The sequence below is a fragment of the Hyaena hyaena genome, unplaced genomic scaffold (genome assembly GCF_003009895.1).
Source record: "Hyaena hyaena isolate Hyena2069 unplaced genomic scaffold, ASM300989v1 scaffold_36, whole genome shotgun sequence".
NCBI classification, from domain to species: Eukaryota; Metazoa; Chordata; class Mammalia; order Carnivora; family Hyaenidae; genus Hyaena; species Hyaena hyaena.
In genome coordinates, this window is record NW_024080668.1 from 776,536 (window position 1) to 784,732 (window position 8,197).

The 8,197-nt window shown below is 44.9% G+C and overlaps 1 long non-coding RNA gene across 3 annotated transcripts; it reads right to left on the bottom strand.

Moving 5' to 3' along the window:
* Positions 1-3,497: 3,497 nt before the first annotated feature.
* Positions 3,498-4,652, bottom strand: LOC120229913. 3 transcript variants are annotated; one of them, XR_005527874.1, is made up of 3 exons: positions 4,184-4,652; positions 3,649-4,043; positions 3,498-3,531 (listed from the first exon to the last, which is right to left on the bottom strand). It is a non-coding gene; the product is annotated as an uncharacterized LOC120229913 (long non-coding RNA). The 3 variants fall into 3 exon arrangements; XR_005527873.1 differs by lacking the exon at positions 3,498-3,531 and having other exon boundaries at positions 3,546-4,043; positions 4,184-4,234; positions 4,476-4,652; XR_005527872.1 differs by lacking the exon at positions 3,498-3,531 and having other exon boundaries at positions 3,546-4,043; positions 4,184-4,234; positions 4,448-4,652.
* Between the last annotated feature and the right edge of the window lie 3,545 nt (positions 4,653-8,197).

Below are 8,197 nucleotides of genomic sequence, written 5' to 3' on the forward strand. Positions count from 1 at the left end.
TAGTATTTTATTGAGAATTTTTGTATCTATCTTCATCAGGGACATTGTCCTGTAGTTATCTTTTCTGGCTTTGGTATCAGGATAATGCTGACCTTGTAAAATGAGTTTGGGAGTGTTCCCTCTTTGATATTTTACAAGAGTTTGAGAAGTATTGATATTAATTGTTCTTAGAATGCTTAGTAAAATTTACCAGTGAAGCTATCTGGTCCTGGGATTTCTTCACTGGGAGATTTTTGATTACTGACTCAATACCCTTACTAATTGGTCTTTTCAGACTTTTCTATTTCTTCCTGAGTCAGTCTCGGTAAGTTGCTTCTAAGAATTTTTCCATTTCTTTTATGTTGTTCAGTTTGTTTGTGTGTGTTCTCTCTTCTTTCTGAACCTTGGATGGACTATATTTCCCAACCTTCATTGCTATTAGATAGGTGGGTAGGTTGGTTGCTGAGTTCAAGCCAATGGAATGTGAGTGGAAGTGATGTGGCCCATAAACCCCTACCACTTTTGATCCTTGCTCTCTCTCCCTGTTCACAGTGGACTAGAGAAGATTCTGAGGATTTAAATGAGTGCAGAGTCACCAGATGAAAGGAGTCTGGGTCCCTACATGACCACATGGTCCCTGTCTCATGAAATTAGGGTGTAAGGAAGAAACAAACGATCATTGTATTCTGCCACTGGGATTTTGGGGTGTTGTATAGCAGCTAGCTATATTTATTGGAATACAGCTTAGTTAAGATGGTACTTCACTCACATGCTGCGGGCTGGCTGTCCTATTCTAGGTAGACTGTGTAGGTGAACATGATGGCATCTTGTGTTTGAATGCGTACTCTTTTTCCTTTGGCCAAAGTCATTGATGGTTCTCTGGTTGTAATAAGGCTTCAAACAGCTTTCACTTTTAAAATGTATTCCCCACCCATCTCTTCTATTTTCCACTCCCTTCCCATACCATACAACAATCGAAATGGCATTGGATTCAGCCACGCTCGACACATGTCTAAAGGAATACGTGCAGAATCTGAGATTTTTAAGCTGGGGTAAAATTGATAAAACATCAAAAATCAAAACTGATGACATAAACCTAAAGAATGGTTCTCTTTTGTACATACCTTTTCAGCTTCTTTCTAATACACAGACATGTATGCATATACACCCAGTGACTGATCAGAGTACTAGCTAGAATTCGCAGAGAGTTTACTATGAGTAAAGTACTTTCAGATATCTCCAATTCTCAGAGTAGCCTTTAAAATGAGCATTAGCCTTTCCACTTTCAAATATAGAAACTGGGGTTCAGAGAGATTAAATAACTTATTTTTTTAAAGTAACCTCTACACCCAACATGAGGCCTGAACTCACAACCCTGAGATCAAAGTCATACGTTTTACCGACTGAGTCAGCCGGGCACCCCCAGTGAGATTAAATAACTTATTTAAGATGACATAGAGTGGGGCACCTGGGTGGCTCAGTTGGTGAAGCAGCCGACTTTGGCTCAGGTCATGATCTTGCAGTTCGTGAGTTCCAGCCCCACATCAGGCACCCTACTTTCAGCGTGGAGCCTGCCTGGGATCCTCTCTACCTCTCTCTGTACACCTCCCCTGCTTGCACACACATGCTCTCTCTCTCTCAAAAAAACCAAAAACGTTAAAATTAATGAAAACTAGAAGACACAGCAGGAATGGGGTTCAAACCCATACCTGCTCTTACTCAGGTCTTGTCTACTGTAATCTACTAGCCTACAGCACATTTTTTCTCTTATGAGAGAAAGAATTTGGGGGCCACTAGTTAGAAACCTTGCCCCTAAGGATGCCCCTTTTCATGATTTGCCCAGTAAAAAGGTACAGGAAGACTGGTATGCTCTATGTTAGACTTCTCTGTGGGGTCTCAAATCAGGCCCCTAGCCCTCTGTACACATCTGTCCCATCTGTGCCTTGTCCAGCCTCAGTGTTCATGAACTTTTGTGTCTTTCCCTGTCAGGGCCCTGGCCCTGAGTGGAGCCCTGTCTGACAACGGCAGCGGAATAGCTGGGATGGGAAAATGTAAGGCTCTCTTATGCCGGAGGTCAGCGGTCATGTAGAGGGGACCATAGGCAAGATGGCTAGAAGGTAGAATAGACAGTACACTCTAATCACTGCTTGACTGAGGCAGGTGAGGAGACAAGGGGAGTAAGCAGAGTTCCCAGGTTTTTGCGGTGGGCTGCTGGGTGGGCAGTATGTGCTGGGAAGGACCAGCTTTAAGGGAACATTATGAAAGAAGCTTGGGTCCATACACACCTCCCATACATACCACCCATTCTTCTTTTTTATGTTTATTTTGAGAGAGAGAGAATGAGTGGGGGAGGTACAAAGAGAGGGAGACACAGAATCTGAAGAAGGTTCCAGGCTCTGAGCTGTTAGCACAGAGCCTGACACGGGGCTCGAACTCATGGACTGTGAGATGACGAGCTGAGCTGAAGTCGGCCAGGTAACAGACTGAGCCACCCAGGCGCCCCTACACCACCTGTTCTTAAGATGTTACACAAGTTAATGAAGGCTTTGCTGGGCCATGTCATCAGAGGACAGTTTGCAATAGCTCCTGGGACTCTTTACTGCATTTTAACCAAGTGCAACAGAAAAAGGAAATGATGATTTGGTTCATTTTTCCATCCCACAATGTGTTTAATGAAGCTCCTTTATGGCAATGCATAGCTTTGTTGGCTTCCATGGGTGTTTTCCTCCTGTGAAGATTGCTCCCGTACATATCTATATTTTCTCACATTTATACACATAAACCAGGGATTCTCTACAATAGTTTCTTTTTTAATTTTTTTAATGTTTACTTATTTTTGACAGAGAGACAGAGCATAAGCAGGGAAGGGGGTAGAGAGAGAGGGAGACACAGAATCTGAAGCAGGCTCCAGGCTCTGAGCTGTCAGCACAGAGCCTGATGCGGGGCTTGAACTCATGAACTGTGAGATCATGACCTGAGCTGAAATCGGATGCTTCACCAACTGAGCCACCCAGGTGCCCTTCTACAATAGTTTCTTTTTAAAGGAAACTCAGAGACACAATTTGAAATGAAATGAAGATGAATTTATTTTAGCTCTTGCTTTTGATATAATGGGACCAGTTTTTCTTAGGTCCCAATTATCTAAGCTGTTAGTTCCCATGCACAACAGCTCATCAAGATTACCTGTGATAGATAAAGCTTCTGGCCAGGACCCCCTTCACCAGGAGGTTCTGATTCCCTGGGGCTGATGCATCTACATTTTAGGCTCATTGAAAAACTGATCAGCAACCAGATGTGGGAATCAGTCATCTGAGTCCCAACCCCAGCTTTGGTTACTTCAGCATTTCATTTTTTAAAATTCTTTGAAGAAAAGGTAGGCATTTAATGTAATTTTATTTATTTTTAAAGTATATTTATTTATTTTGAGAGAGAGAGAGAGAGCGTGCACGGGGGGGGGGGGGCAGAGAGAGGGGGAGAGAGAGAATCCCAAAAAGGCTCCATGCTGACAGGCTCCAACACAGGGTTCGATCCCATGAATGGTGAGATAATGACCTGAGCAGAAATCAAGAATCGGAGGCTTACCCTACTGAGCCACCCAGGCGCCCCAAGGTAGGCATTTTAGTATAGAAGCAAATGGTGTTTTATTAGCAAAAACTGATGTTAAATTACCGATGATTTGCTATTGCCAGGCACAATAATATTTAAGAATGATTTTACTTAAGTCAGCATGGTTGTCATTGACGACTTCTAGAATCTCCTCACGTTCTAAAGCTAAGGAATCTAAAGCTAGAAGAGGCTGAAGAGACTACTTGAGGAGCTAGTTCAGGTGACCCTGTGGAGGAAGGTGTTTGGTTAGAACCCAAGGGTCTCTGGCTCTTGAGAAACTTGTCTCTGAACCAGCACCCTCGTTGTCATTTTATGGGGTTAGTGGTGGTTCCACAGTTGCTCAGCTGCCTTTTGTCTTTTGGAGATAAGACTCTTTTCCTCTGTGATAAGTGGGAGGGCGAAAAGTCAACGCACACCGCAGCTGCCGAGCGCTCCTGTGAGGAAAAATCTTGTCTACGCTAAAAGAACCAGAAAGAAGGCCCTTGTTAGGAAAAACAAACCAAAATGCTGTGCTTTCCCTAAATACTGCAACTAACTTAAGATCTCTTATTCTTGTCTTTTTTTTTTTTTTAAGAGTCAGGATTGATTTATTACTTACGTTTTAATGTATCCAGTTAACCACCCCCATAAGGTGCTGCCTCTGTTCGCGCTGTCATAAATCAATGAGAGACTGTTAATAGTAACACCGGCTTAATCACTCTGATGCCTCTTTTTTGCTAATGGGGACTATAAAAATAGATGGCAGTGGGAAGAAATGTGTTTTCTGAACGTTGCCAGGCTTGGATGAGCAGAGCATGGACCTGGAAAGTGAGGCCGTCATAGCCTCTGGGATGCGGCGGTGGTGACCGCTCCGTCACCTCACCTCTGCAGGGCTCTTGCTGTCACCTCACCCCTGCAGACTCCTGACGCGGCCGGGCTTTACGCTGCACGCAGCCCTGCGAGGCAGGCGTTTAGGCCCCCGCCTTCGGGCGAGGACGCTCCGGCGTGGAGAGGTCTCTTCTCCCGCAGCCCAGCTCCCGGCCCCGAGGGACACCGCCGGGCGTTGGCCGTTTCGCAGCCCGCTCGCCGCCAACGACGCTCCGTGACCCCGTGGACGCTTGAACCCACGCCCTCGGGGAGCCGGGAGCCAGGCTGGGCTTCCGGGAGAGCTTCCGGCCGCGCAAACACGCGTCAGTCGTTGGTGAAGAGGGAGCGGAGAAGCTGAAGGGCCCTGAGGCGCCTCAGAGACGCGGATTTGCCATAACTCCCCAGGCTTCTCCGTCACTCCGCGTTATCGGGACGTGAGCCCACGTCTTCTTCTTCGTTTCCTAACTTGGTGCTCACCCAGGAATTATTGCTTTGTAATATTTCGCGTTCTTGGCTTTGTGGCGCGGTTAAACGGGAGCTGGCGGGGAGGGAGGGGGAGGAAGCGTTCCTCTCCTTGGAATCCCCCCGTGGGCCCGGTTTCCCGAGTGTCCTGAGCGCAGTGGGAGCCGGGAGGTGACGCGGGCGCTGCGGGCCTGCACAGGGTCAGCGCCGCCTCGCCTCGCCGAGATGAAGGAAGATAGCGCCTGCAGTGTTTCTGAGGTGGGGTCGCTCCGCGTTTCCCCCAGCAGGCCCGTGTTGCGGGTGCTCTGTGATTTTCCTGTAGGAACCAGGCTGTGGCTGAGGCGACCCGGAGAGACGTCTGAAGTACTTTTTTTTTTTTTTCCTGAGGATTTTGTGTTTTATTAACCTGTGAGTTGGTTAATTTTGTGCAACTCCCAATTCCCATTTATCTGCATCTCAGGGACTAAGTGGAGTGAAGGAGCGCTGGGTTCCTCCAGTGGGGCTGGAGGCATGTGGAAGAGAACCCTGACAGGAATTCTACCTCAGAACTAGGCGCAGGTTTTGCCAAGAGTTTTGGAACAACCAGGAGAATTCTGCAGAGCCTGGAGAGTCGTCGATCTTGCAAATAGCTTGGCCCCGAAAGGTGTTAGTACCTTAAGGAAGAAGGGTGACATCAGCCTGGTGGATACCTGTCATCCCCACCGCCACCCACCTGGCATCTCAAAAACTGAGAAGGAGCCAGAGAGGCGGCCTAGGGTCTCTGTCCTCTGAGGTTGACAGGGTGCTGGGTGCTTGTCTCCGGTAGCCTCAACAGGACCTGCTCTTGTACAGTTGGCCTCGGAGGAAGGACCCCTTCCTGTCCACCCGACCCGACCCCATTGACCCAGATGAGAGATCCCAGCAGCTGGAGAGGAGAAGGGGCATCACAAGGAGCGGAACACAGCCTCAGTGAACAAAGGTGCTGGAGGGGGTAGGCGGGGATGTAATAAGAGAACCTAGAGATCTCAGTGCAGTACCCAAAGAATTTCTAGTGAAACACATCCTCGTTCGCCACTCCGGCAGCTGCAGCTCAAAGAGTTCATGGTCACCATCGAGACCCACGTTGATGACTTGGAAAACCGAAGCACAAGCAGCAAAATGTCAACACAAAAATCAAAAGGTAAAGAAAGAAAGCCAATTGGGAGGAAAGAAGCAGAAGGTTTAACCTGCCAGTAAAAGGGTTTGCAGAAGGATGGAAGGAACAGCTGGAGAAGAGTCAATAATTAGACATACAATAAAAAAGAGTTTTCTGGAAAGACCTGACTCTATGTGTTGAAGGGACGAGCGAAGTTCCAGGTCAGATTAATGAGGAAAGTGAGACCCAAGGTATTCTGGTAAAAATTCCTGAGCTCTAAGAATAAAGAGAAAATCTTGTAAGTTTCAGACGGGAATAGAATGTCACTTGGGAGAGAATAAGAACAAGATTGGCATCAGGTTTCCACACAGAAGGTAGAGGATATGGGAGCAAAGTCTGAAGAAAATGCATGACCCAGGAATACTGTTCCCAGCCGGGGTCTCATTCACCTGTTAAGGCAAGAATAAAAAGTGATCCGAAGAGAGCTAATACTTGCGTATTTCACTAGCCTTCACTATCTCAGCAAAACATTTGAAAAGGACCCAAAGCAAACAGCACACAGATCCTTCCAGAAGATGAAGTGGAAAGGAAAACCCAAGGAAAGAACCTTGCCCTTTCTGTCTCTAGATCCTGAGAGATAGAGAAGTCTCCAACCAGGGCGGCAGCAGCTCAGGTGAGGAGCATTCTGACTACAGGGAAGACTCCACAACTCATGGAAAATCCCCCATGAAAATGGGCCCCAAGACTAGATGGGCTTAGGCCTCTGATTTACCGAACACCCAAAGAAAGGCGGTTGCAATGTTGTTTAAATTCTTTTGGAAAAAAAGATAAAAAAGTTGAATTTGCTTAATAAAGGCAACCTAATTCTAATCCTGAACCCTAATAAAAAGTTATAGATGGAAACTTAAAAGTACCAACCATTCTAACTTGTAAGTATGATGCAAAATATAAAATAAACAGCAAGTAGAACCTAGAGAAGTTTTAAAGTCACATTATACTGTGACCTAGTAAGATTTTTCAGGAATAAATGGGTATAGGATATCTCTGCCACTAGAACCCATTCCAACAGAATGTGCAAAGAGAAAAATCGTAGGACTGTAGGAATCGATTTTGAAAATGCATCTTATAAAATTCTTAAGAAAGAAAGCCAAGTAATATCGAAATAAAAGTAAACAACCTAAATACGATAAAGACCACTCACCAAAACACCCCAGCAAATATTATCCTAAGTGGAAAAACACTTAACCTACTTCTTTTACAATCAGGAGCTAGTATGGAATATTTCAACCATCATTCTGCAATATTGTGTTGCCGTTTCTAGTGAATGAGATAAACTTAAGAAGGGAAATAATTGATACTAAAGCAATTTCATTTTAGTGGTGACGTGGTTTTTTAAAGCCCTTCACAGTCCCAAAGATCTACTTTTAGGTATTAAAAAAACGAGTCAGTGGGGCACCTGGATGTCTCAGTGTGTTATGGCTCATGTCATGATGTCACGGTTCGTGGGTTCAGGCCTGACAGCCCAGAGCCTGGAGTCTACTTCGGATTTTGTGTCTCCCTCTCTCTGCCTCTTCCCTGCTTGTGCTCTCCCTCTCTCCCCAGCCCCCTTCTCAAAAATAATATTAAAAAATAAATAAATTTAAAAAATTAAAAAACGAGTTAGGTTAATAAGAATGTGTAAGGCAGCTAGAATAAGATATGTTCTTAGATACTCAAACTTAGTTTTCTTCTGCAGATAAGCGGTCAGAATGGAGATAGAAAAATGAATTTTTAATAGCTTTAAATACTATGACATATTTACAAATAATCATGTTAAGAAAGACTCAGAGCCTATGTGAGGAAAACTCCAAACCCTTATTGAGGAACACATATTCTCTGCACATTCAGGAAGCCTTCCTTTTTTCAGAGGAAAGTATGTAATAGAAAAAGGGTACTTTAAACATTTTAGGAGTTCCTATCAGTATCCCATTAGGGAGTTTTTGTCTTGGGAATTAGGCAAAATAATCTTACAGTTTATATGAAAAAAGGACACTTTTTAGACTAGCCAAGAAAAATATGTGAGAGAGATATGAAGGAGAGTTTTCCCTCAGCAGACATCACCACCCACTTTTAAGAAAATGAGGTTATATCAATATATTACTGGAATAATGTAGATAAAAAGATTAGTGGAACAGAATAGATCATCCAGAA